General features: G+C 45.9%; 23 non-coding genes across 23 annotated transcripts; all 23 read left to right on the top strand.

Annotated features, from left to right (window-relative positions):
* The first annotated feature begins 89 nt into the window (after positions 1-89).
* trnal-caa (transfer RNA leucine (anticodon CAA)) lies at positions 90-200 on the top strand. Its single transcript has 2 exons — positions 90-127; positions 155-200. It is a non-coding gene; the product is annotated as a tRNA-Leu (tRNA).
* Positions 201-1,149: 949 nt separating this feature from the next.
* Positions 1,150-1,222, top strand: trnak-cuu (transfer RNA lysine (anticodon CUU)). The gene has a single exon. It is a non-coding gene; the product is annotated as a tRNA-Lys (tRNA).
* A 455-nt stretch (positions 1,223-1,677) lies between these two features.
* Positions 1,678-1,788, top strand: trnal-caa (transfer RNA leucine (anticodon CAA)). Its single transcript has 2 exons — positions 1,678-1,715; positions 1,743-1,788. It is a non-coding gene; the product is annotated as a tRNA-Leu (tRNA).
* Positions 1,789-2,737: 949 nt separating this feature from the next.
* trnak-cuu (transfer RNA lysine (anticodon CUU)) lies at positions 2,738-2,810 on the top strand. Its single transcript has one exon. It is a non-coding gene; the product is annotated as a tRNA-Lys (tRNA).
* Positions 2,811-3,275: 465 nt separating this feature from the next.
* Positions 3,276-3,386, top strand: trnal-caa (transfer RNA leucine (anticodon CAA)). The gene is made up of 2 exons: positions 3,276-3,313; positions 3,341-3,386. It is a non-coding gene; the product is annotated as a tRNA-Leu (tRNA).
* Positions 3,387-4,335: 949 nt separating this feature from the next.
* trnak-cuu (transfer RNA lysine (anticodon CUU)) lies at positions 4,336-4,408 on the top strand. Its single transcript has one exon. It is a non-coding gene; the product is annotated as a tRNA-Lys (tRNA).
* A 465-nt stretch (positions 4,409-4,873) lies between these two features.
* On the top strand, positions 4,874-4,984 carry trnal-caa (transfer RNA leucine (anticodon CAA)). Its single transcript has 2 exons — positions 4,874-4,911; positions 4,939-4,984. It is a non-coding gene; the product is annotated as a tRNA-Leu (tRNA).
* Positions 4,985-5,933: 949 nt separating this feature from the next.
* On the top strand, positions 5,934-6,006 carry trnak-cuu (transfer RNA lysine (anticodon CUU)). Its single transcript has one exon. It is a non-coding gene; the product is annotated as a tRNA-Lys (tRNA).
* Positions 6,007-6,471: 465 nt separating this feature from the next.
* Positions 6,472-6,582, top strand: trnal-caa (transfer RNA leucine (anticodon CAA)). The gene is made up of 2 exons: positions 6,472-6,509; positions 6,537-6,582. It is a non-coding gene; the product is annotated as a tRNA-Leu (tRNA).
* Positions 6,583-7,531: 949 nt separating this feature from the next.
* Positions 7,532-7,604, top strand: trnak-cuu (transfer RNA lysine (anticodon CUU)). The gene has a single exon. It is a non-coding gene; the product is annotated as a tRNA-Lys (tRNA).
* A 455-nt stretch (positions 7,605-8,059) lies between these two features.
* On the top strand, positions 8,060-8,170 carry trnal-caa (transfer RNA leucine (anticodon CAA)). The gene is made up of 2 exons: positions 8,060-8,097; positions 8,125-8,170. It is a non-coding gene; the product is annotated as a tRNA-Leu (tRNA).
* A 949-nt stretch (positions 8,171-9,119) lies between these two features.
* trnak-cuu (transfer RNA lysine (anticodon CUU)) lies at positions 9,120-9,192 on the top strand. The gene has a single exon. It is a non-coding gene; the product is annotated as a tRNA-Lys (tRNA).
* A 455-nt stretch (positions 9,193-9,647) lies between these two features.
* Positions 9,648-9,758, top strand: trnal-caa (transfer RNA leucine (anticodon CAA)). Its single transcript has 2 exons — positions 9,648-9,685; positions 9,713-9,758. It is a non-coding gene; the product is annotated as a tRNA-Leu (tRNA).
* Positions 9,759-10,707: 949 nt separating this feature from the next.
* On the top strand, positions 10,708-10,780 carry trnak-cuu (transfer RNA lysine (anticodon CUU)). Its single transcript has one exon. It is a non-coding gene; the product is annotated as a tRNA-Lys (tRNA).
* A 455-nt stretch (positions 10,781-11,235) lies between these two features.
* On the top strand, positions 11,236-11,346 carry trnal-caa (transfer RNA leucine (anticodon CAA)). The gene is made up of 2 exons: positions 11,236-11,273; positions 11,301-11,346. It is a non-coding gene; the product is annotated as a tRNA-Leu (tRNA).
* Positions 11,347-12,295: 949 nt separating this feature from the next.
* Positions 12,296-12,368, top strand: trnak-cuu (transfer RNA lysine (anticodon CUU)). Its single transcript has one exon. It is a non-coding gene; the product is annotated as a tRNA-Lys (tRNA).
* Positions 12,369-12,833: 465 nt separating this feature from the next.
* On the top strand, positions 12,834-12,944 carry trnal-caa (transfer RNA leucine (anticodon CAA)). The gene is made up of 2 exons: positions 12,834-12,871; positions 12,899-12,944. It is a non-coding gene; the product is annotated as a tRNA-Leu (tRNA).
* Positions 12,945-13,893: 949 nt separating this feature from the next.
* Positions 13,894-13,966, top strand: trnak-cuu (transfer RNA lysine (anticodon CUU)). The gene has a single exon. It is a non-coding gene; the product is annotated as a tRNA-Lys (tRNA).
* Positions 13,967-14,431: 465 nt separating this feature from the next.
* On the top strand, positions 14,432-14,542 carry trnal-caa (transfer RNA leucine (anticodon CAA)). Its single transcript has 2 exons — positions 14,432-14,469; positions 14,497-14,542. It is a non-coding gene; the product is annotated as a tRNA-Leu (tRNA).
* Positions 14,543-15,491: 949 nt separating this feature from the next.
* Positions 15,492-15,564, top strand: trnak-cuu (transfer RNA lysine (anticodon CUU)). The gene has a single exon. It is a non-coding gene; the product is annotated as a tRNA-Lys (tRNA).
* Positions 15,565-16,019: 455 nt separating this feature from the next.
* trnal-caa (transfer RNA leucine (anticodon CAA)) lies at positions 16,020-16,130 on the top strand. Its single transcript has 2 exons — positions 16,020-16,057; positions 16,085-16,130. It is a non-coding gene; the product is annotated as a tRNA-Leu (tRNA).
* Positions 16,131-17,079: 949 nt separating this feature from the next.
* On the top strand, positions 17,080-17,152 carry trnak-cuu (transfer RNA lysine (anticodon CUU)). The gene has a single exon. It is a non-coding gene; the product is annotated as a tRNA-Lys (tRNA).
* A 455-nt stretch (positions 17,153-17,607) lies between these two features.
* Positions 17,608-17,718, top strand: trnal-caa (transfer RNA leucine (anticodon CAA)). The gene is made up of 2 exons: positions 17,608-17,645; positions 17,673-17,718. It is a non-coding gene; the product is annotated as a tRNA-Leu (tRNA).
* The last annotated feature ends 5,917 nt before the right edge of the window (positions 17,719-23,635 follow it).

The raw sequence follows: 23,635 nt of genomic DNA, 5'->3' as shown, positions 1-23,635 counted from the left end.
TGCAACTCCTCCACATCGAAAACAGCCTGCTGAGGTGGTTCGGACATTTGAACATCCAGGATGACTTTGAAGAGATCGTTGGTCAACTCGTCAGGATGGCCGAGTGGTCTAAGGCGCCAGACTCAAGGATAGGCTCCTTCCAGACAAAAGGGACTTCTGGTCTCCAAATGGAGGCGTGGGTTCAAATCCCACTCCTGACATCTGCTTTCCTTATTTAAAAATCTGTTTTCAAGAGCTTCATCAACCTTTGTGTGTTAAACTCAACAAACTGCGGCTTGTTGAGGTAGCTGTAGGGTTGCTGTGAAATCAGCTTTGCAGGTTATAGGAACTTTTGTAGTGAAGAGCTTTCATTAACATGACAGAGTTCCACTAAGTGGAAGCCTGAACAGAAATCCCGCTTGTATCTGGCATTTGTCATGGAATACCAGAATTGCCACCTCCACCACTGGCACCCTGTGCTTTTCACAGAGGACAGCGGGTTTACCCTGAGAACATATAACACATGTGAAAGCTTCCCGAGAAGTCGTGGGGAACTTTATGCTGAATGTAACATCCTTGATTATGAGCGCTTTGCTGGTGGGTCAGCGATGGTCTGGAGAGGCACATGCACTGAGGTATGCACAGGCCTCTACAGGCAAGGCAACGGCACAATGAGTGCAGTTAGGTATGGGCATGAAATTCTCTGACCCACTGTCAGACCCTACGCTGGTGCAATGGCTCCTGGCTTTCTTCCTGCTGCCCGGCCTCATCCGACAAGAGTATGCAGGCAGTTTGCGTGGGGACTGATACCGTTGACCGACACTCCCCACCCCCCAACCCTATATTGGCCTACTTGACCAAAATTCAATACAACACCCCTGGGACATTTAGCTTTGGTCCATCTGACACTGCCAGGTTGGAACTCAGACTGTCCAGGAGCTCAGTGATGCCCTGGTCCAGATCTGGGGAGAAGATTCCCCGGGAGACATTCAGTCATCTCAATCGGAGCATGCCCCGTGGTGTGGCATGCATACAAGGACATAAGAGCTTGAATGGATGATAGAAAAACTTGAAAGTAGTCTGTGCTTTCTTTGCCTGCTCTTGAAATGCTAGTCAACCTCCCCCAGCTATAAGAACCTGTGTCCATCTTAAAGACTTGCTGCTGAAGAAGCCCAGCTAGCTCAGTCGGGAGAGCATGAGACTCTTAATCTCAGGGTCGTGGGTTCGAGCCCCACGTTGGGCGAGGGGACTTTTGTGCAACTGCCCGCAAGAGAGAAAAGAAGTGTGTATAGAGAACAGTAAATGGCGTGTTGCGCAAAGGAAGATGAAAGTATGGTAAGAGAAACCAAAGCTACACTGTCGTGTCGGCACAAGTCCACATCTCCACCATTTCATTTGATGATTCTGGACGAAATTTCAAGAGAGCTGAGCAAAAAAACAACACTGTAGGTTTACCAGCATCCCTAGGGTCACAAACTGTGGGTAGTGAATGAAAGCATGAGCTCACAGATATAAGCAGCGGCAATGAGTTTTCTCCGTCGGGTGGCAGTGCTCGGCCTCGGAGATTGGATGACAAGCTTAGTATTTCAGGAGGAACTCAGATTACAGCTGCAACTCCTCCACATCGAAAGCAGCCTGCTGAGGTGGTTCGGACATTTGAACATCCAGGATGACTTTGAAGAGGTCGTTGGTCAACTCGTCAGGATGGCCGAGTGGTCTAAGGCGCCAGACTCAAGGATAGGCTCCTTCCAGACAAAAGGGACTTCTGGTCTCCAAATGGAGGCGTGGGTTCAAATCCCACTCCTGACATCTGCTTTCCTTATTTAAAAATCTGTTTTCAAGAGCTTCATCAACCTTTGTGTGTTAAACTCAACAAACTGCGGCTTGTTGAGGTAGCTGTAGGGTTGCTGTGAAATAAGCTTTGCAGGTTATAGGAACTTTTGTAGTGAAGAGCTTTCGTTAACATGACAGAGTTCCACTAAGTGGAAGCCTGAATTGAAATCCCGCTTGTATCTGGCATTTGTCATGGAATACCAGAATTGCCACCTCCAACACTGGCTCCCTGTGCTTTTCACAGAGGACAGCGGGTTTACCCTGAGAACATATAACACATGTGAAAGCTTCCCGAGAAGTCGTGGGGAACTTTATGCTGAATGTAACATCCTTGATTATGAGCGCTTTGCTGGTGGGTCAGCGATGGTCTGGAGAGGCACATGCACTGAGGTATGCACAGGCCTCTACAGGCAAGGCAACGGCACAATGAGTGCAGTTAGGTATGGGCATGAAATTCTCTGACCCACTGTCAGACCCTACGCTGGTGCAATGGCTCCTGGCTTTCTTCCTGCTGCCCGGCCTCATCCGACAAGAGTATGCAGGCAGTTTGCGTGGGGACTGATACCGTTGACTGACACTCCCCACCCCCCAACCCTATATTGGCCTACTTGACCAAAATTCAATACAACACCCCTGGGACATTTAGCTTTGGTCCATCTGACACCGCCAGGTTGGAACTCAGACTGTCCAGGAGCTCAGTGATGCCCTGGTCCAGATCTGGGGAGAAGATTCCCCAGGAGACATTCAGTCATCTCAATCGGAACATGCCCCGTGGTGTGGCATGCATACAAGGACATAAGAGCTTGAATGGATGATAGAAAAACTTGAAAGTAGTCTGTGCTTTCTTTGCCTGCTCTTGAAATGCTAGTCAACCTCCCCCAGCTATAAGAACCTGTGTCCATCTTAAAGACTTGCTGCTGAAGAAGCCCAGCTAGCTCAGTCGGGAGAGCATGAGACTCTTAATCTCAGGGTCGTGGGTTCGAGCCCCACGTTGGGCGAGGGGACTTTTGTGCAACTGCCCGCAAGAGAGAAAAGAAGTGTGTATAGAGAACAGCAAATGGCGTGTTGCGCAAAGGAAGATGAAAGTATGGTAAGAGAAACCAAAGCTACACTGTCGTGTCTGCACAAGTCCACATCTCCACCAATTCATTTGATGATTCTGGACGAAATTTCAAGAGAGCTGAGCAAAAAAACAACACTGTAGGTTTACCAGCATCCCTACTCTCACCTAGGGTCACAAACTGTGGGTAGTGAATGAAAGCATGAGCTCACAGATATAAGCAGCGGCAATGAGTTTTCTCCGTCGGGTGGCAGTGCTCGGCCTCGGAGATTGGATGACAAGCTTAGTATTTCAGGAGGAACTCAGATTACAGCTGCAACTCCTCCACATCGAAAGCAGCCTGCTGAGGTGGTTCGGACATTTGAACATCCAGGATGACTTTGAATAGGTCGTTGGTCAACTCGTCAGGATGGCCGAGTGGTCTAAGGCGCCAGACTCAAGGATAGGCTCCTTCCAGACAAAAGGGACTTCTGGTCTCCAAATGGAGGTGTGGGTTCAAATCCCACTCCTGACATCTGCTTTCCTTATTTAAAAATCTGTTTTCAAGAGCTTCATCAACCTTTGTGTGTTAAACTCAACAAACTGCGGCTTGTTGAGGTAGCTGTAGGGTTGCTGTGAAATCAGCTTTGCAGGTTATAGGAACTTTTGTAGTGAAGAGCTTTCGTTAACATGACAGAGTTCCACTAAGTGGAAGCCTGAACAGAAATCCCGCTTGTATCTGGCATTTGTCATGGAATACCAGAATTGCCACCTCCACCACTGGCACCCTGTGCTTTTCACAGAAGACAGCGGGTTTACCCTGAGAACATATAACACATGTGAAAGCTTCCCGAGAAGTCGTGGGGAACTTTATGCTGAATGTAACATCCTTGATTATGAGCGCTTTGCTGGTGGGTCAGCGATGGTCTGGAGAGGCACATGCACTGAGGTATGCACAGGCCTCTACAGGCAAGGCAACGGCACAATGAGTGCAGTTAGGTATGGGCATGAAATTCTCTGACCCACTGTCAGACCCTACGCTGGTGCAATGGCTCCTGGCTTTCTTCCTGCTGCCCGGCCTCATCCAACAAGAGTATGCAGGCAGTTTGCGTGGGGACTGATACCGTTGACCGACACTCCCCACCCCCCAACCCTATATTGGCCTACTTGACCAAAATTCAATACAACACCCCTGGGACATTTAGCTTTGGTCCATCTGACACCGCCAGGTTGGAACTCAGACTGTCCAGGAGCTCAGTGATGCCCTGGTCCAGATCTGGGGAGAAGATTCCCCGGGAGACATTCAGTCATCTCAATCGGAACATGCCCCGTGGTGTGGCATGCATACAAGGACATAAGAGCTTGAATGGATGATAGAAAAACTTGAAAGTAGTCTGTGCTTTCTTTGCCTGCTCTTGAAATGCTAGTCAACCTCCCCCAGCTATAAGAACCTGTGTCCATCTTAAAGACTTGCTGCTGAAGAAGCCCAGCTAGCTCAGTCGGGAGAGCGTGAGACTCTTAATCTCAGGGTCGTGGGTTCGAGCCCCACGTTGGGCGAGGGGACTTTTGTGCAACTGCCCGCAAGAGAGAAAAGAAGTGTGTATAGAGAACAGCAAATGGCGTGTTGCGCAAAGGAAGATGAAAGTATGGTAAGAGAAACCAAAGCTACACTGTCGTGTCTGCACAAGTCCACATCTCCACCAATTCATTTGATGATTCTGGACGAAATTTCAAGAGAGCTGAGCAAAAAAACAACACTGTAGGTTTACCAGCATCCCTACTCTCACCTAGGGTCACAAACTGTGGGTAGTGAATGAAAGCATGAGCTCACAGATATAAGCAGCGGCAATGAGTTTTCTCCGTCGGGTGGCAGTGCTCGGCCTCGGAGATTGGATGACAAGCTTAGTATTTCAGGAGGAACTCAGATTACAGCTGCAACTCCTCCACATCGAAAGCAGCCTGCTGAGGTGGTTCGGACATTTGAACATCCAGGATGACTTTGAAGAGGTCGTTGGTCAACTCGTCAGGATGGCCGAGTGGTCTAAGGCGCCAGACTCAAGGATAGGCTCCTTCCAGACAAAAGGGACTTCTGGTCTCCAAATGGAGGCGTGGGTTCAAATCCCACTCCTGACATCTGCTTTCCTTATTTAAAAATCTGTTTTCAAGAGCTTCATCAACCTTTGTGTGTTAAACTCAACAAACTGCGGCTTGTTGAGGTAGCTGTAGGGTTGCTGTGAAATCAGCTTTGCAGGTTATAGGAACTTTTGTAGTGAAGAGCTTTCGTTAACATGACAGAGTTCCACTAAGTGGAAGCCTGAATTGAAATCCCGCTTGTATCTGGCATTTGTCATGGAATACCAGAATTGCCACCTCCAACACTGGCTCCCTGTGCTTTTCACAGAGGACAGCGGGTTTACCCTGAGAACATATAACACATGTGAAAGCTTCCCGAGAAGTCGTGGGGAACTTTATTCTGAATGTAACATCCTTGATTATGAGCGCTTTGCTGGTGGGTCAGCGATGGTCTGGAGAGGCACATGCACTGAGGTATGCACAGGCCTCTACAGGCAAGGCAACGGCACAATGAGTGCAGTTAGGTATGGGCATGAAATTCTCTGACCCACTGTCAGACCCTACGCTGGTGCAATGGCTCCTGGCTTTCTTCCTGCTGCCCGGCCTCATCCGACAAGAGTATGCAGGCAGTTTGCGTGGGGACTGATACCGTTGACCGACACTCCCCACCCCCCAACCCTATATTGGCCTACTTGACCAAAATTCAATACAACACCCCTGGGACATTTAGCTTTGGTCCATCTGACACTGCCAGGTTGGAACTCAGACTGTCCAGGAGCTCAGTGATGCCCTGGTCCAGATCTGGGGAGAAGATTCCCCGGGAGACATTCAGTCATCTCAATCGGAGCATGCCCCGTGGTGTGGCATGCATACAAGGACATAAGAGCTTGAATGGATGATAGAAAAACTTGAAAGTAGTCTGTGCTTTCTTTGCCTGCTCTTGAAATGCTAGTCAACCTCCCCCAGCTATAAGAACCTGTGTCCATCTTAAAGACTTGCTGCTGAAGAAGCCCAGCTAGCTCAGTCGGGAGAGCATGAGACTCTTAATCTCAGGGTCGTGGGTTCGAGCCCCACGTTGGGCGAGGGGACTTTTGTGCAACTGCCCGCAAGAGAGAAAAGAAGTGTGTATAGAGAACAGTAAATGGCGTGTTGCGCAAAGGAAGATAAAAGTATGGTAAGAGAAACCAAAGCTACACTGTCGTGTCTGCACAAGTCCACATCTCCACCAATTCATTTGATGATTCTGGACGAAATTTCAAGAGAGCTGAGCAAAAAAACAACACTGTAGGTTTACCAGCATCCCTACTCTCACCTAGGGTCACAAACTGTGGGTAGTGAATGAAAGCATGAGCTCACAGATATAAGCAGCGGCAATGAGTTTTCTCCGTCGGGTGGCAGTGCTCGGCCTCGGAGATTGGATGACAAGCTTAGTATTTCAGGAGGAACTCAGATTACAGCTGCAACTCCTCCACATCGAAAGCAGCCTGCTGAGGTGGTTCGGACATTTGAACATCCAGGATGACTTTGAAGAGGTCGTTGGTCAACTCGTCAGGATGGCCGAGTGGTCTAAGGCGCCAGACTCAAGGATAGGCTCCTTCCAGACAAAAGGGACTTCTGGTCTCCAAATGGAGGCGTGGGTTCAAATCCCACTCCTGACATCTGCTTTCCTTATTTAAAAATCTGTTTTCAAGAGCTTCATCAACCTTTGTGTGTTAAACTCAACAAACTGCGGCTTGTTGAGGTAGCTGTAGGGTTGCTGTGAAATCAGCTTTGCAGGTTATAGGAACTTTTGTAGTGAAGAGCTTTCGTTAACATGACAGAGTTCCACTAAGTGGAAGCCTGAATTGAAATCCCGCTTGTATCTGGCATTTGTCATGGAATACCAGAATTGCCACCTCCAACACTGGCTCCCTGTGCTTTTCACAGAGGACAGCGGGTTTACCCTGAGAACATATAACACATGTGAAAGCTTCCCGAGAAGTCGTGGGGAACTTTATTCTGAATGTAACATCCTTGATTATGAGCGCTTTGCTGGTGGGTCAGCGATGGTCTGGAGAGGCACATGCACTGAGGTATGCACAGGCCTCTACAGGCAAGGCAACGGCACAATGAGTGCAGTTAGGTATGGGCATGAAATTCTCTGACCCACTGTCAGACCCTACGCTGGTGCAATGGCTCCTGGCTTTCTTCCTGCTGCCCGGCCTCATCCGACAAGAGTATGCAGGCAGTTTGCGTGGGGACTGATACCGTTGACCGACACTCCCCACCCCCCAACCCTATATTGGCCTACTTGACCAAAATTCAATACAACACCCCTGGGACATTTAGCTTTGGTCCATCTGACACTGCCAGGTTGGAACTCAGACTGTCCAGGAGCTCAGTGATGCCCTGGTCCAGATCTGGGGAGAAGATTCCCCGGGAGACATTCAGTCATCTCAATCGGAGCATGCCCCGTGGTGTGGCATGCATACAAGGACATAAGAGCTTGAATGGATGATAGAAAAACTTGAAAGTAGTCTGTGCTTTCTTTGCCTGCTCTTGAAATGCTAGTCAACCTCCCCCAGCTATAAGAACCTGTGTCCATCTTAAAGACTTGCTGCTGAAGAAGCCCAGCTAGCTCAGTCGGGAGAGCATGAGACTCTTAATCTCAGGGTCGTGGGTTCGAGCCCCACGTTGGGCGAGGGGACTTTTGTGCAACTGCCCGCAAGAGAGAAAAGAAGTGTGTATAGAGAACAGTAAATGGCGTGTTGCGCAAAGGAAGATAAAAGTATGGTAAGAGAAACCAAAGCTACACTGTCGTGTCTGCACAAGTCCACATCTCCACCAATTCATTTGATGATTCTGGACGAAATTTCAAGAGAGCTGAGCAAAAAAACAACACTGTAGGTTTACCAGCATCCCTAGGGTCACAAACTGTGGGTAGTGAATGAAAGCATGAGCTCACAGATATAAGCAGCGGCAATGAGTTTTCTCCGTCGGGTGGCAGTGCTCGGCCTCGGAGATTGGATGACAAGCTTAGTATTTCAGGAGGAACTCAGATTACAGCTGCAACTCCTCCACATCGAAAACAGCCTGCTGAGGTGGTTCGGACATTTGAACATCCAGGATGACTTTGAAGAGATCGTTGGTCAACTCGTCAGGATGGCCGAGTGGTCTAAGGCGCCAGACTCAAGGATAGGCTCCTTCCAGACAAAAGGGACTTCTGGTCTCCAAATGGAGGCGTGGGTTCAAATCCCACTCCTGACATCTGCTTTCCTTATTTAAAAATCTGTTTTCAAGAGCTTCATCAACCTTTGTGTGTTAAACTCAACAAACTGCGGCTTGTTGATGTAGCTGTAGGGTTGCTGTGAAATCAGCTTTGCAGGTTATAGGAACTTTTGTAGTGAAGAGCTTTCGTTAACATGACAGAGTTCCACTAAGTGGAAGCCTGAATTGAAATCCCGCTTGTATCTGGCATTTGTCATGGAATACCAGAATTGCCACCTCCACCACTGGCACCCTGTGCTTTTCACAGAGGACAGCGGGTTTACCCTGAGAACATATAACACATGTGAAAGCTTCCCGAGAAGTCGTGGGGAACTTTATGCTGAATGTAACATCCTTGATTATGAGCGCTTTGCTGGTGGGTCAGCGATGGTCTGGAGAGGCACATGCACTGAGGTATGCACAGGCCTCTACAGGCAAGGCAACGGCACAATGAGTGCAGTTAGGTATGGGCATGAAATTCTCTGACCCACTGTCAGACCCTACGCTGGTGCAATGGCTCCTGGCTTTCTTCCTGCTGCCCGGCCTCATCCGACAAGAGTATGCAGGCAGTTTGCGTGGGGACTGATACCGTTGACCGACACTCCCCACCCCCCAACCCTATATTGGCCTACTTGACCAAAATTCAATACAACACCCCTGGGACATTTAGCTTTGGTCCATCTGACACTGCCAGGTTGGAACTCAGACTGTCCAGGAGCTCAGTGATGCCCTGTTCCAGATCTGGGGAGAAGATTCCCCGGGAGACATTCAGTCATCTCAATCGGAGCATGCCCCGTGGTGTGGCATGCATACAAGGACATAAGAGCTTGAATGGATGATAGAAAAACTTGAAAGTAGTCTGTGCTTTCTTTGCCTGCTCTTGAAATGCTAGTCAACCTCCCCCAGCTATAAGAACCTGTGTCCATCTTAAAGACTTGCTGCTGAAGAAGCCCAGCTAGCTCAGTCGGGAGAGCATGAGACTCTTAATCTCAGGGTCGTGGGTTCGAGCCCCACGTTGGGAGAGGGGACTTTTGTGCAACTGCCCGCAAGAGAGAAAAGAAGTGTGTATAGAGAACAGTAAATGGCGTGTTGCGCAAAGGAAGATGAAAGTATGGTAAGAGAAACCAAAGCTACACTGTCGTGTCTGCACAAGTCCACATCTCCACCAATTCATTTGATGATTCTGGACGAAATTTCAAGAGAGCTGAGCAAAAAACCAACACTGTAGGTTTACCAGCATCCCTAGGGTCACAAACTGTGGGTAGTGAATGAAAGCATGAGCTCACAGATATAAGCAGCGGCAATGAGTTTTCTCCGTCGGGTGGCAGTGCTCGGCCTCGGAGATTGGATGACAAGCTTAGTATTTCAGGAGGAACTCAGATTACAGCTGCAACTCCTCCACATCGAAAACAGCCTGCTGAGGTGGTTCGGACATTTGAACATCCAGGATGACTTTGAAGAGATCGTTGGTCAACTCGTCAGGATGGCCGAGTGGTCTAAGGCGCCAGACTCAAGGATAGACTCCTTCCAGACAAAAGGGACTTCTGGTCTCCAAATGGAGGCGTGGGTTCAAATCCCACTCCTGACATCTGCTTTCCTTATTTAAAAATCTGTTTTCAAGAGCTTCATCAACCTTTGTGTGTTAAACTCAACAAACTGCGGCTTGTTGAGGTAGCTGTAGGGTTGCTGTGAAATCAGCTTTGCAGGTTATAGGAACTTTTGTAGTGAAGAGCTTTCGTTAACATGACAGAGTTCCACTAAGTGGAAGCCTGAATTGAAATCCCGCTTGTATCTGGCATTTGTCATGGAATACCAGAATTGCCACCTCCACCACTGGCACCCTGTGCTTTTCACAGAGGACAGCGGGTTTACCCTGAGAACATATAACACATGTGAAAGCTTCCCGAGAAGTCGTGGGGAACTTTATGCTGAATGTAACATCCTTGATTATGAGCGCTTTGCTGGTGGGTCAGCGATGGTCTGGAGAGGCACATGCACTGAGGTATGCACAGGCCTCTACAGGCAAGGCAACGGCACAATGAGTGCAGTTAGGTATGGGCATGAAATTCTCTGACCCACTGTCAGACCCTACGCTGGTGCAATGGCTCCTGGCTTTCTTCCTGCTGCCCGGCCTCATCCGACAAGAGTATGCAGGCAGTTTGCGTGGGGACTGATACCGTTGACCGACACTCCCCACCCCCCAACCCTATATTGGCCTACTTGACCAAAATTCAATACAACACCCCTGGGACATTTAGCTTTGGTCCATCTGACACTGCCAGGTTGGAACTCAGACTGTCCAGGAGCTCAGTGATGCCCTGGTCCAGATCTGGGGAGAAGATTCCCCGGGAGACATTCAGTCATCTCAATCGGAGCATGCCCCGTGGTGTGGCATGCATACAAGGACATAAGAGCTTGAATGGATGATAGAAAAACTTGAAAGTAGTCTGTGCTTTCTTTGCCTGCTCTTGAAATGCTAGTCAACCTCCCCCAGCTATAAGAACCTGTGTCCATCTTAAAGACTTGCTGCTGAAGAAGCCCAGCTAGCTCAGTCGGGAGAGCATGAGACTCTTAATCTCAGGGTCGTGGGTTCGAGCCCCACGTTGGGAGAGGGGACTTTTGTGCAACTGCCCGCAAGAGAGAAAAGAAGTGTGTATAGAGAACAGTAAATGGCGTGTTGCGCAAAGGAAGATGAAAGTATGGTAAGAGAAACCAAAGCTACACTGTCGTGTCTGCACAAGTCCACATCTCCACCAATTCATTTGATGATTCTGGACGAAATTTCAAGAGAGCTGAGCAAAAAACCAACACTGTAGGTTTACCAGCATCCCTAGGGTCACAAACTGTGGGTAGTGAATGAAAGCATGAGCTCACAGATATAAGCAGCGGCAATGAGTTTTCTCCGTCGGGTGGCAGTGCTCGGCCTCGGAGATTGGATGACAAGCTTAGTATTTCAGGAGGAACTCAGATTACAGCTGCAACTCCTCCACATCGAAAACAGCCTGCTGAGGTGGTTCGGACATTTGAACATCCAGGATGACTTTGAAGAGGTCGTTGGTCAACTCATCAGGATGGCCGAGTGATCTACGGCGCCAGACTCAAGGATAGGCTCCTTCCAGACAAAAGGGACTTCTGGTCTCCAAATGGAGGCGTGGGTTCAAATCCCACTCCTGACATCTGCTTTCCTTATTTAAAAATCTGTTTTCAAGAGCTTCATCAACCTTTGTGTGTTAAACTCAACAAACTGCGGCTTGTTGAGGTAGCTGTAGGGTTGCTGTGAAATCAGCTTTGCAGGTTATAGGAACTTTTGTAGTGAAGAGCTTTCGTTAACATGACAGAGTTCCACTAAGTGGAAGCCTGAATTGAAATCCCGCTTGTATCTGGCATTTGTCATGGAATACCAGAATTGCCACCTCCACCACTGGCTCCCTGTGCTTTTCACAGAGGACAGCGGGTTTACCCTGAGAACATATAACACATGTGAAAGCTTCCCGAGAAGTCGTGGGGAACTTTATGCTGAATGTAACATCCTTGATTATGAGCGCTTTGCTGGTGGGTCAGCGATGGTCTGGAGAGGCACATGCACTGAGGTATGCACAGGCCTCTACAGGCAAGGCAACGGCACAATGAGTGCAGTTAGGTATGGGCATGAAATTCTCTGACCCACTGTCAGACCCTACGCTGGTGCAATGGCTCCTGGCTTTCTTCCTGCTGCCCGGCCTCATCCGACAAGAGTATGCAGGCAGTTTGCGTGGGGACTGATACCGTTGACCGACACTCCCCACCCCCCAACCCTATATTGGCCTACTTGACCAAAATTCAATACAACACCCCTGGGACATTTAGCTTTGGTCCATCTGACACCGCCAGGTTGGAACTCAGACTGTCCAGGAGCTCAGTGATGCCCTGGTCCAGATCTGGGGAGAAGATTCCCCAGGAGACATTCAGTCATCTCAATCGGAACATGCCCCGTGGTGTGGCATGCATACAAGGACATAAGAGCTTGAATGGATGATAGAAAAACTTGAAAGTAGTCTGTGCTTTCTTTGCCTGCTCTTGAAATGCTAGTCAACCTCCCCCAGCTATAAGAACCTGTGTCCATCTTAAAGACTTGCTGCTGAAGAAGCCGAACTAGCTCAGTCGGGAGAGCATGAGACTCTTAATCTCAGGGTCGTGGGTTCGAGCCCCACGTTGGGCGAGGGGACTTTTGTGCAACTGCCCGCAAGAGAGAAAAGAAGTGTGTATAGAGAACAGCAAATGGCGTGTTGCGCAAAGGAAGATGAAAGTATGGTAAGAGAAACCAAAGCTACACTGTCGTGTCTGCACAAGTCCACATCTCCACCAATTCATTTGATGATTCTGGACGAAATTTCAAGAGAGCTGAGCAAAAAAACAACACTGTAGGTTTACCAGCATCCCTACTCTCACCTAGGGTCACAAACTGTGGGTAGTGAATGAAAGCATGAGCTCACAGATATAAGCAGCGGCAATGAGTTTTCTCCGTCGGGTGGCAGTGCTCGGCCTCGGAGATTGGATGACAAGCTTAGTATTTCAGGAGGAACTCAGATTACAGCTGCAACTCCTCCACATCGAAAGCAGCCTGCTGAGGTGGTTCGGACATTTGAACATCCAGGATGACTTTGAAGAGATCGTTGGTCAACTCGTCAGGATGGCCGAGTGGTCTAAGGCGCCAGACTCAAGGATAGGCTCCTTCCAGACAAAAGGGACTTCTGGTCTCCAAATGGAGGCGTGGGTTCAAATCCCACTCCTGACATCTGCTTTCCTTATTTAAAAATCTGTTTTCAAGAGCTTCATCAACCTTTGTGTGTTAAACTCAACAAACTGCGGCTTGTTGAGGTAGCTGTAGGGTTGCTGTGAAATCAGCTTTGCAGGTTATAGGAACTTTTGTAGTGAAGAGCTTTCGTTAACATGACAGAGTTCCACTAAGTGGAAGCCTGAACAGAAATCCCGCTTGTATCTGGCATTTGTCATGGAATACCAGAATTGCCACCTCCACCACTGGCACCCTGTGCTTTTCACAGAGGACAGCGGGTTTACCCTGAGAACATATAACACATGTGAAAGCTTCCCGAGAAGTCGTGGGGAACTTTATGCTGAATGTAACATCCTTGATTATGAGCGCTTTGCTGGTGGGTCAGCGATGGTCTGGAGAGGCACATGCACTGAGGTATGCACAGGCCTCTACAGGCAAGGCAACGGCACAATGAGTGCAATTAGGTATGGGCATGAAATTCTCTGACCCACTGTCAGACCCTACGCTGGTGCAATGGCTCCTGGCTTTCTTCCTGCTGCCCGGCCTCATCCGACAAGAGTATGCAGGCAGTTTGCGTGGGGACTGATACCGTTGACCGACACTCCCCACCCCCCAACCCTATATTGGCCTACTTGACCAAAATTCAATACAACACCCCTGGGACATTTAGCTTTGGTCCATCTGACACCGCCAGGTTGGAACTCAGACTGTCCAGGAGCTCAGTGATGCCCTGGTCCAGATCTGGGGAGAAGATTCCCCAGGAGACATTCAGTCATCTCAATCGGAACATGCCCCGTGGTGTGGCATGCATACAAGGACATAAGAGCTTGAATGGATGATAGAAAAACTTGAAAGTAGTCTGTGCTTTCTTTGCCTGCTCTTGAAATGCTAGTCAACCTCCCCCAGCTATAAGAACCTGTGTCCATCTTAAAGACTTGCTGCTGAAGAAGCCGAACTAGCTCAGTCGGGAGAGCATGAGACTCTTAATCTCAGGGTCGTGGGTTCGAGCCCCACGTTGGGCGAGGGGACTTTTGTGCAACTGCCCGCAAGAGAGAAAAGAAGTGTGTATAGAGAACAGCAAATGGCGTGTTGCGCAAAGGAAGATGAAAGTATGGTAAGAGAAACCAAAGCTACACTGTCGTGTCTGCACAAGTCCACATCTCCACCAATTCATTTGATGATTCTGGACGAAATTTCAAGAGAGCTGAGCAAAAAAACAACACTGTAGGTTTACCAGCATCCCTACTCTCACCTAGGGTCACAAACTGTGGGTAGTGAATGAAAGCATGAGCTCACAGATATAAGCAGCGGCAATGAGTTTTCTCCGTCGGGTGGCAGTGCTCGGCCTCGGAGATTGGATGACAAGCTTAGTATTTCAGGAGGAACTCAGATTACAGCTGCAACTCCTCCACATCGAAAGCAGCCTGCTGAGGTGGTTCGGACATTTGAACATCCAGGATGACTTTGAAGAGGTCGTTGGTCAACTCGTCAGGATGGCCGAGTGGTCTAAGGCGCCAGACTCAAGGATAGGCTCCTTCCAGACAAAAGGGACTTCTGGTCTCCAAATGGAGGCGTGGGTTCAAATCCCACTCCTGACATCTGCTTTCCTTATTTAAAAATCTGTTTTCAAGAGCTTCATCAACCTTTGTGTGTTAAACTCAACAAACTGCGGCTTGTTGAGGTAGCTGTAGGGTTGCTGTGAAATCAGCTTTGCAGGTTATAGGAACTTTTGTAGTGAAGAGCTTTCGTTAACATGACAGAGTTCCACTAAGTGGAAGCCTGAACAGAAATCCCGCTTGTATCTGGCATTTGTCATGGAATACCAGAATTGCCACCTCCACCACTGGCACCCTGTGCTTTTCACAGAGGACAGCGGGTTTACCCTGAGAACATATAACACATGTGAAAGCTTCCCGAGAAGTCGTGGGGAACTTTATGCTGAATGTAACATCCTTGATTATGAGCGCTTTGCTGGTGGGTCAGCGATGGTCTGGAGAGGCACATGCACTGAGGTATGCACAGGCCTCTACAGGCAAGGCAACGGCACAATGAGTGCAGTTAGGTATGGGCATGAAATTCTCTGACCCACTGTCAGACCCTACGCTGGTGCAATGGCTCCTGGCTTTCTTCCTGCTGCCCGGCCTCATCCGACAAGAGTATGCAGGCAGTTTGCGTGGGGACTGATACCGTTGACCGACACTCCCCACCCCCCAACCCTATATTGGCCTACTTGACCAAAATTCAATACAACACCCCTGGGACATTTAGCTTTGGTCCATCTGACACTGCCAGGTTGGAACTCAGACTGTCCAGGAGCTCAGTGATGCCCTGTTCCAGATCTGGGGAGAAGATTCCCCGGGAGACATTCAGTCATCTCAATCGGAGCATGCCCCGTGGTGTGGCATGCATACAAGGACATAAGAGCTTGAATGGATGATAGAAAAACTTGAAAGTAGTCTGTGCTTTCTTTGCCTGCTCTTGAAATGCTAGTCAACCTCCCCCAGCTATAAGAACCTGTGTCCATCTTAAAGACTTGCTGCTGAAGAAGCCCAGCTAGCTCAGTCTGGAGAGCATGAGACTCTTAATCTCAGGGTCGTGGGTTCAAGCCCCACGTTGGGCGAGGGGACTTTTGTGCAACTGCCCGCAAGAGAGAAAAGAAGTGTGTATAGAGAACAGTAAATGGCGTGTTGCGCAAAGGAAGATGAAAGTATGGTAAGAGAAACCAAAGCTACACTGTCGTGTCTGCACAAGTCCACATCTCCACCAATTCATTTGATGATTCTGGACGAAATTTCAAGAGAGCTGAGTAAAAAACCAACACTGTAGGTTTACCAGCATCCCTAGGGTCACAAACTGTGGGTAGTGAATGAAAGCATGAGCTCACAGATATAAGCAGCGGCAATGAGTTTTCTCCGTCGGGTGGCAGTGCTCGGCCTCGGAGATTGGATGACAAGCTTAGTATTTCAGGAGGAACTCAGATTACAGCTGCAACTCCTCCACATCGAAAACAGCCTGCTGAGGTGGTTCGGACATTTGAACATCCAGGATGACTTTGAAGAGATCGTTGGTCAACTCGTCAGGATGGCCGAGTGGTCTAAGGCGCCAGACTCAAGGATAGGCTCCTTCCAGACAAAAGGGACTTCTGGTCTCCAAATGGAGGCGTGGGTTCAAATCCCACTCCTGACATCTGCTTTCCTTATTTAAAAATCTGTTTTCAAGAGCTTCATCAACCTTTGTGTGTTAAACTCAACAAACTGCGGCTTGTTGAGGTAGCTGTAGGGTTGCTGTGAAATCAGCTTTGCAGGTTATAGGAACTTTTGTAGTGAAGAGCTTTCATTAACATGACAGAGTTCCACTAAGTGGAAGCCTGAACAGAAATCCCGCTTGTATCTGGCATTTGTCATGGAATACCAGAATTGCCACCTCCACCACTGGCACCCTGTGCTTTTCACAGAGGACAGCGGGTTTACCCTGAGAACATATAACACATGTGAAAGCTTCCCGAGAAGTCGTGGGGAACTTTATGCTGAATGTAACATCCTTGATTATGAGCGCTTTGCTGGTGGGTCAGCGATGGTCTGGAGAGGCACATGCACTGAGGTATGCACAGGCCTCTACAGGCAAGGTAACGGCACAATGAGTGCAGTTAGGTATGGGCATGAAATTCTCTGACCCACTGTCAGACCCTACGCTGGTGCAATGGCTCCTGGCTTTCTTCCTGCTGCCCGGCCTCATCCGACAAGAGTATGCAGGCAGTTTGCGTGGGGACTGATACCGTTGACCGACACTCCCCACCCCCCAACCCTATATTGGCCTACTTGACCAAAATTCAATACAACACCCCTGGGACATTTAGCTTTGGTCCATCTGACACTGCCAGGTTGGAACTCAGACTGTCCAGGAGCTCAGTGATGCCCTGATCCAGATCTGGGGAGAAGATTCCCCGGGAGACATTCAGTCATCTCAATCGGAGCATGCCCCGTGGTGTGGCATGCATACAAGGACATAAGAGCTTGAATGGATGATAGAAAAACTTGAAAGTAGTCTGTGCTTTCTTTGCCTGCTCTTGAAATGCTAGTCAACCTCCCCCAGCTATAAGAACCTGTGTCCATCTTAAAGACTTGCTGCTGAAGAAGCCCAGCTAGCTCAGTCGGGAGAGCATGAGACTCTTAATCTCAGGGTCGTGCGATCGAGCCCCACGTTGGGCGAGGGGACTTTTGTGCAACTGCCCGCAAGAGAGAAAAGAAGTGTGTATAGAGAACAGTAAATGGCGTGTTGCGCAAAGGAAGATGAAAGTATGGTAAGAGAAACCAAAGCTACACTGTCGTGTCGGCACAAGTCCACATCTCCACCAATTCATTTGATGATTCTGGACGAAATTTCAAGAGAGCTGAGCAAAAAACCAACACTGTAGGTTTACCAGCATCCCTAGGGTCACAAACTGTGGGTAGTGAATGAAAGCATGAGCTCACAGATATAAGCAGCGGCAATGAGTTTTCTCCGTCGGGTGGCAGTGCTCGGCCTCGGAGATTGGATGACAAGCTTAGTATTTCAGGAGGAACTCAGATTACAGCTGCAACTCCTCCACATCGAAAACAGCCTGCTGAGGTGGTTCGGACATTTGAACATCCAGGATGACTTTGAAGAGATCGTTGGTCAACTCGTCAGGATGGCCGAGTGGTCTAAGGCGCCAGACTCAAGGATAGGCTCCTTCCAGACAAAAGGGACTTCTGGTCTCCAAATGGAGGCGTGGGTTCAAATCCCACTCCTGACATCTGCTTTCCTTATTTAAAAATCTGTTTTCAAGAGCTTCATCAACCTTTGTGTGTTAAACTCAACAAACTGCGGCTTGTTGCGGTAGCTGTAGGGTTGCTGTGAAATCAGCTTTGCAGGTTATAGGAACTTTATCTATCGTGTCTTTCTTCTTTTTCTTATTTCAATAATACATCTAGAATTTCTTAAAATCTACTGTGTATAGGACACTAGAGCATTATCATTCCCAACACACAACATATTGATGATTTTTCACGGCCTAAGGCGTCTCATAGTTACGTAAAAGGAACTCTTTCACGTCCTCACAATACACTCTGGATTCTTAATATATTCCAATATAACCTCACTTGTGGCCGTAAAAGATGCTTAGAGCAGAAGCTCAAGCCATCCAGTCGAACATAATCACATCAATGTATTTGTGATATTAGTGACAACAATAAAATAGCTTCATGTTGTGGCCATCACATAGTGCATTCCAAACCGACTCAGGTTTTGAAATTATACAGACTTAAGGTACATAATGCTTTTTTAGGTTTATTATTTTCATTTCACACGTAGAGCACATGTATAGATTCGTTCCAACCCTCTCTCATTCTTAGAGGCCCACTGTCATTCCCAACATGTAAAATCCCCACGTCTTCACAGTCCCAAGACATATAATAGTGATGACTTGTCACAATCATCGCAATGTTGCCTGTTGGGATGAGACCCTATTGCCGAGGAACAAGATCCGAGATCTCTGTACAGAAGAGCGCAGTTCTAGGAACAGCTGAGACGATATATGTGCTGTGTTGTCTTGTGTTTGAGGTGTTTGGAGTACCAACTGCAGTTAAGTTATTACCAGGCCGGGTTACTGTAAGTTTCTCTTCAGTACCACAGTGGTTCTGCTCTCTGTGGACTTTTATTTGCAGGACAGCACATAGACATAAACGCTTTCATTTTGTTAGTGAGGAAACCTTGTTTATTCCAGTTCAAGCTACAATTAAAGAAGCAGGAGCAATCCAGACAACTCTGCACATTTATAAAGTTTATGTACAAAGCATCACACCTGCCATTAACCGTTTCTTATTTAGTTATTCCAATGTTTCACTATTAAAGTAAAACAGAATGTTGAAAACCTATTTACCTTGGTATTCATATGTATTCTGCTTATTTCATACATCTCCACATATGTATTATAGCTATATTTATCAGATAAAAATAGCTCAGAATATCCAAAGAGAGCACTTTTAAGAAATGCTGATTGTGACTTATCAGTGTTTGTTTTTAAAAACATACATCTATCAGAGTCATTTTCCTTTGTGCAAAAAATACAACCTGGCAAGAAAAAGGAAAACCAAATGCTTTACAAACAAAAATATAGTGTCAATAATTAATTATTATGACATCTAATGAAAAGGTGAATGGTACAAAGATTATATTCAACAACAAAAATAAAACATGATTGAAAATAACTGTATGAAGAATGAAATGCTTGGAAACTGTGACATTAGTTTGTTCATCTTCACCTGTGGCCTGGATCATGTGATCATAGTGTCAGTTTCTCTGTACTGTTTTAATGAGATAACTGACAGTTATCCCAGCCAGAGGGCACAAGTCTAGCCACTTACTGCCACCTATGGGTTAGTTAACAGAAAAAAGAGAGGCTGAATTAAAGCTCAAATATGAATAATTTCTTGTCAAAAGTCTTTAGCAGGAAGAAAGCCTATAAAAGTCACAAGGGGAAATCAGCAAACTCCTGCCTCACTTTGTTCACCCGTGTGCTGTATTCCATGGGCTGGTTGGCTGCAGGACCAAACATGTGGCCTGGAATTACAAACAGTGTCCTAAGCATTTTCCTGAATCCGTCAGACAAAGAGGATTGGGAAAGCCACAACTTTTGCCCTGGCAATGTTATGGTAGAAATATGTCTACCAAGTTTATTAATGCAAAATCCTTGAGTAAAGTGTCACTGAAGGTCTGTGTTGTGGCATCTACTCCAGCAGTGTGACAACTCTGACTTCTAGCAAACTACAAAGTGTTGGTATAGATGACCAGTGTTGGAAATGCTACCAAACTAAAGGTACTTTGATACATACCCTCTGGGAATTCTCGCTGGTTTTCCCAGTTTGGACAACTGTATTGAAATATATGCAGGGATGGACACCTTGTAACTTGCCCATATGACCTAAATTGTGTCTACTAGGAGACAAAGGAGAGGTTCCACATTGGAAGGACTCCCATACTCCAACACTTAAAAAGTGGAAAGAAAGAATGATTGAGACGTTTCTTGCAAAAAGATGTTGGGAAGGTTACATCACGCGACTGAAGCTTCGGTGGAACAATGGGACAGTTTTTGCACCTATTTGTCTACCTGAATTGGACGTTCCAGCTTAATGCAACAGACGTTAAAACCTCACTGTTTTTTTTTCTTGTTCTTTATTGTTGTATTTTTGTTTTTGTTGTTTATAATATGCAAAATCTAATAATTATTAAAATTATAAAAAAGATCAATGGACAGGCATTGCTTTAACTTTGGTTTTAATTGATTAACCTGGAAAAGCACTGCTTGTCTTGCCTGCCCTGATGCCATCACATCAAAAAGAGGGTTTCCCATTTCTGGCCCATCAAGATTTTGTGATTTTGTCAAAGCTATTAGTGTCACATTAACATAACAGTGTTGTCAGTGCTGTGATGTATAGGATTGTGGCACTATGATTGTGGCACTAGTACTGCTACTGTATCATGGACTGTAGAAACATCTCTAAATAAATACATTTTAATTCCTTTCTATAATGTATAAATTCTAAAAAAAAAACCAAAAACCCCAAAAAAACCAACATTGTCAGAATCAAGCCGCCTTGACCTCAAGCACGAGCCTACAACAAAACCACTGACTCTCTGTTGCCCAAGGATTTTTTTTCTCTCTCATATTGATCTCTGCTTTACAAGCAGCCAGAATCTCTCTGTGCCCCGTTAAGCATCTTGTGGAGATTCATTGGGGCATGCCTTCGATTTCTCAGTGCAATCTCAGTCTCTTCTTAATGGCCTGCAATAGTCTTCAGTCTTGTCCTCATTAAAGTGTCCTTTTCATCCTGGTTGTCATGGTTGTGATTGTGAGGGTATGTGCACAAATAGGTTATATAATGATTTGATTAGAAATATATCCATGCTTCTATCTCAAGTAATTTCAAACTAATACTTCTTTGGTGTCAAGTCTCTTTTACCATATCTGCTCACAGAAAAAAAGTCTTTCCTCATATTATTTAGTTTCCTGGATTATAAAAATGAAAGTGAGCCATGCAAGTAAAATATAAATTGACCCTATACTATGTAGTCTACTGAGTTGGTTGGATGTAATCTCTCTTCGGGCCACAGAAATTGCAGAGTAAAGCAGAATCTGCAGTTCAAAAAAATGCTATTTGTAGTCGATGTCCATGTCTGTTATCTCTTTAACAGTATTTCTGCATTTACTGCATGGTGGTTCTTGTGCATTGTTTTCACAAGAATGATTATTAAAAAAATACTGTTGCTTGGCATTACTAGTGCTTAAATAACCAGGGCACAATTTTTAAAGTAATAACATCTTAAAATGTAATCTGTGTACCAGTAGTTTTTGTGTATTATACAAGAAAGTTTTACACATAAATGGGCTCATAACATCCTTTCTCTCATGTAAAAGATGACTCAGCCGTGTATTGTGTTTTAACTTCCTCTGGGAAAAAATTAATAAATCAAAAGCTATCAAATGTTCGCTGAAACACACCTGAATCGTTTCATTCTGGCACATACTGTATACAGAAAGATCTTTTGCGCATCTCTCACAAGGACTTTCCTTTGATAATGAGAAAATTAAATCTCACTCACAGGTAGAATATATGAAGTTTATAGCCAGAATTTTATTGACTGAAACAGAGTACCAATAATTTAAAAAACTGACACTGAGATCACGGTGAATATTGTTATAACCTTTAGATTTATTTAATGTGCATTTGTGCATATGTATATTTTTTATTGTTTCAGTTTGCAATGTGCAACACCAGCCATTTTCAGCAGAGTTAATCATCTGGTGCCATACATTTAGCTATATAGCTTTCGTGTAACAATACACCAGTCTGGTTCACAATTGTAACATTTTGCTACATTTTATTTTAATGTTAATCCAGTTGTAAATACTTGCTTTTTTAAAGTGTAAAGAGTCACCTCACAGGGCCATAATGCTACAAATGAAGCAGTCAAAGAAGAGATACCCACATTCACACTAAACTACATCCTCTCACATGCTTCTCTCTCACAAAGCGACTGTGAAATAAAACAAGCTATCTAGTAAGGGCTTCCTTCCTTTTTCTGCTGCTTGTGGAACTTTTTTGTTGCTTTATTTGGATTGGACCTTTATTCTTAATCATGACTGTGCTGCACTGGCAAGTATGCATTGCACTAGTCTGCTTATGAGTATAAACGTGTGTTGATTGTGACATGTTATTTTATTATCATGAGATTAGGTTAATTTATCATGAATAAGCATGAATTGTTGTTTGTATTTCTTACCTATTCAGGGCGTACTCTGCCTCTCACCCCATGACATTTGTGGTATTAATTTAGACTATAGATTGAATGATTGCTGTACACTTAGGTCCATAATTTGTTGGGCAAAGACACATTTTTTTTAGTTCTTCTTTTTTACACTACCACCACAGTGAATCTTAAATCAAATAAGCCAAAATGTAATTGAAGTGCAGACCTTCAGCTTAAATTTGATGGGCTTAATAACAAAAAAATTATGGAGACTTTTTTTTATACAGAATCACCCATTTTCAGAAGCTCAAAATTAAATTAACACTTGACTGATAAGCAGATTCGTGGTCAGGTGAGGAAATGTTCCCTTTACTTTTTATTATATCTGTAAACATGAGTGCCAAAGAGATTTCAGTGCAAGTGAGGGAGGCCACCATTAGGTTGAAAAACTAGAATAAACCTATCACAGAGAGCACTTTAGAGATGGAAAAATCAGCAGGGTACAAACTACTTTAACACTCAGGAACAGGAAGCCAAGATTATTTTTTTGAAGAAAACATCTAAAGAAGCCTGCACAGTTATGGGGAAAAAACAGTTGTAAAGATAAAACCAAGATTAATTTGTACCTTGGTGGGAAATATAAATGATGGTAAAGGAGAAAATCAGCTGATAATCCGAAGCAAACAACATGTCAGCCATGATTGAGGCAATGATATTGCATTGATATGGTCCTGTCTTCTCTCTCTCTCCCCTGTCCGTTTGAATATGGAGATGGATCTAAACTAACCAGTGTCCTTCAGTGGCAGGTGTGGTCACAGGAAACCCTGAATGGGCACACCTGTCTCTTATCTTCATTCAATGCAGTATTTATACTCCCAAAACCACAACCTGTCACCAAATTGTTAGCCTACTAATGTGGGAATATGTTGCAAAGTCTGTCTCATTCTCGCCTGGATATGTGCAGATCTGTCTGATCCACTCTCCCCTTGCTCATTTCAAAGACTTTATTATTGGATATCCAAGACCTGAACTAGTCCCCTTATTACTGAGCTCTACAGCTTGTTGTCGGTTCTGTCTCCCTATCCTCAACCACAACTAGTGGTGGAGTTGGCTGCCCCTTCCTGAGCCTGGTTCTGCTGGTTTTAAAGGGAGTTTTTCCCTTGCCACTATTACCAAGTACTTGCTTATAGTATATCCTGTAGGTCCTGTACATGTAGTGAACTGCCAATAAAAATCTTTAAAACTGATTGCTGGGGTTTTCTATCTGTTATTGCAGGATTTTACTTTACATTAACAAAGCGTTGTGAGGCAACTGCTACTGTGATTTGGTGCTATAGAAATAAAACTAAATTGAGCTGAACTGTATTAAACTTACCTGAAAGACGTCTTACCTCACACTAACCCCTGCTGTAGGGATTCCTAGC

This window comes from Perissodus microlepis, chromosome 22 (assembly GCF_051167445.1).
Source record: "Perissodus microlepis isolate ML-2025 ecotype Zambia chromosome 22, ASM5116744v1, whole genome shotgun sequence".
NCBI classification, from domain to species: domain Eukaryota; kingdom Metazoa; phylum Chordata; class Actinopteri; order Cichliformes; family Cichlidae; genus Perissodus; species Perissodus microlepis.
This window is presented reverse-complemented; position numbering and strand designations above follow the sequence as displayed.